Consider the following 2519-nt stretch of genomic DNA (forward strand, 5'->3'; position numbering starts at 1 on the left):
CGCATTCCGCAGCACGCGACATAGCTTTGCAGACGATAAGTACAACCGTTTCAGAGAGAAGAGCGGCCAATGTGACGACCTATCATTAAGTCGATTCCATAACAAATGACGAAAACGGACAGATTTCTCAGGTTTTTACTACATATGAACACTTTTCACATACTCCCGTGCAACGCGGCTGCTAGTCCTCCTTTCATGCAGAATCTTAAGCTCCTAGCTCATGTCCAAGGCACCAAAGCCAGCTAAATAGTCAATAATCGATACCTAAAACTTGAACTGTACTACTTCTTACTAGCTATTACATCAACTTAGAAGCTTCATCTGTGTTCTACTATGGTGCTTTTAGTGTCTCCGCATACCGCAGCACGCGACATAGCTTTGCAGACGATAAGTACAACCTTTACAGTGAGAAGAGCGGCCAATGTGACGATCTGGCTTTAAGTCGATTCCATAACAAATGACGAAAACGGACGGATTTCTTTAGGTTTTTACTACATATGAACACTTTTCACATTCTCCCATGCATCTCGGCTGCTAGTCCTCCTTTCATGCAGAATCTTAAGGTCCTAGCTCATGTCCAAGGCACCAAAGAATGGTAAAAAGTCAATAATCGAACCTAAGTCTTGAATTGTACTACATTTAACTGGATATTAATTCAACTTAGAAGCTTCATCTGTGTTCTACAATGGTGATTTAAGTGTCTCCGCATACCGCAGCACGCGACATAGCTTTGCAGACGATAAGTACAACCGTTTCAGAGAGAAGAACGGCCAATTTGACGATCTGGCTTTCAGTCGATTCGATAACAAATGACGAAAACGGACGGATTTCTCTGGTTTTTACTACATATGAACACTTTTCACATACTCCCGTGCAACGCGGCTGCTAGTCCTCCTTTCATGCAGAATCTTAAGCTCCTAGCTCATGTCCAAGGCACAAAAGCCAGCAAAATAGTCAATAATCGATACCTAAAACTTGAACTGTACTATTTCTTACTTGCTATTACATCAACTTAGAAGCTTCATCTGTGTTCTACTATGGTGCTTTTAGTGTCTCCGCATACCGCAGCACGCGACATAGCTTTGCAGACGATAAGTACAACAGTTTCAGAGAGAAGAGCGGCCAATGTGACGATCTGGCTTTAAGTCGATTCGATAACAAATAACGAAAACGGACGGATTTCTCAGGTTTTTACTCTATATGAACACTTTTCACATTCTCCCATGCAACTCGGCTGCTAGTCCTCCTTTCATACAGAATCTTAAGGTCCTAGCTCATGTCTAAGGCACCAAAGCCAGAAAAAAGGTCAATAATCGATACCTATAACTTGAATTGTATTACTTCTTACTGGCTATTACATCAACTTAGAAGCTTCATCTGTGCTCTACTATGGTGCTTTTAGTGTCTCCGCATACCGCAGCACGCGACATAGCTTTGCAGACGATAAGTACAACCGTTTCAGAGAGAAGAGCGGCCAATGTGACGATCTGGCTTTAAGTCGATTCGATAACAAATGACGAAAACGGACGGATTTCTCAGGTTTTTACTACATATGAACACTTTTCGCATTCTTCCTTGAAACTCGGCTGCCAGTCCTCCTTTCATGCAGAATCTTAAGGTCCTAGCTCATGTCCTAGGCACCAAAGCCAGCTAAAAAGTCAAAAATCGATACCTAAAACGTAAATTGTACTACTTCTTACTGGCTATTACATCAACTTAGAAGCTTCATCTATGTTCTACTATGGTGCTTTTAGTGTCTCCGCATACCGCAGCACGCGACATAGCTTTGCAGACGATAAGTATAACCGTTTCTGACAGAACTGCAGCCAATGTGATGATCCTGATTTAAGTAGATTCTATAACAAATTATGAAAACGGACGGATTTCTCAGGTTTTTACTACATATGAACACTTTTGACATTCTCCCGTGCAACTCTGCTGCTAGTCCTCCTTTCATGCAGAATCTTAAGGTCCTAGCTCATGTTCAAGGCACCAAAGCCGGCTAAAAAGTCAATAATCGATACCTAAAACTTGAATTGTACTATTTCTTACTGGTTATTACATCAACTTAGAAGCTTCATCTGTGATCTACTATGGTCCTTTTAGTGTCTCCGCATAACGCAGGACGCGACATGGCTTTGCAGACGATAAGTACAACCGTTTCATAGAAGAGGGGCCAATGTGACGATCTGGCTTTAAGTCGATTCGATAACAAATGACGAAAACGGACGGATTTCTTTAGGTTTTTACTACATATGAATACTTTTCACATTCTCCCGTGCAACTCGACTGCTAGTCCTCCTTTCATGCAGAATCTTAAGGTCCTATCTCATATCCAAGGCACCAAAGCCAGCTAAAAATCAATAATCGATACCTAAAACTTGAATTGTACTACTTCCTGCATGCTATTACATCAACATAGAAGCTTCATCTGTGTTCTACTATGGTGCTATTAGTGTCTCCACATACCGCAGCACGCGACATAGCTTTGCATACGATAAGTACAACCGTTTCAGAGA

Source organism: Schistocerca gregaria, unplaced genomic scaffold (genome assembly GCF_023897955.1).
Source record: "Schistocerca gregaria isolate iqSchGreg1 unplaced genomic scaffold, iqSchGreg1.2 ptg000387l, whole genome shotgun sequence".
NCBI lineage: Eukaryota > Metazoa > Arthropoda > Insecta > Orthoptera > Acrididae > Schistocerca > Schistocerca gregaria.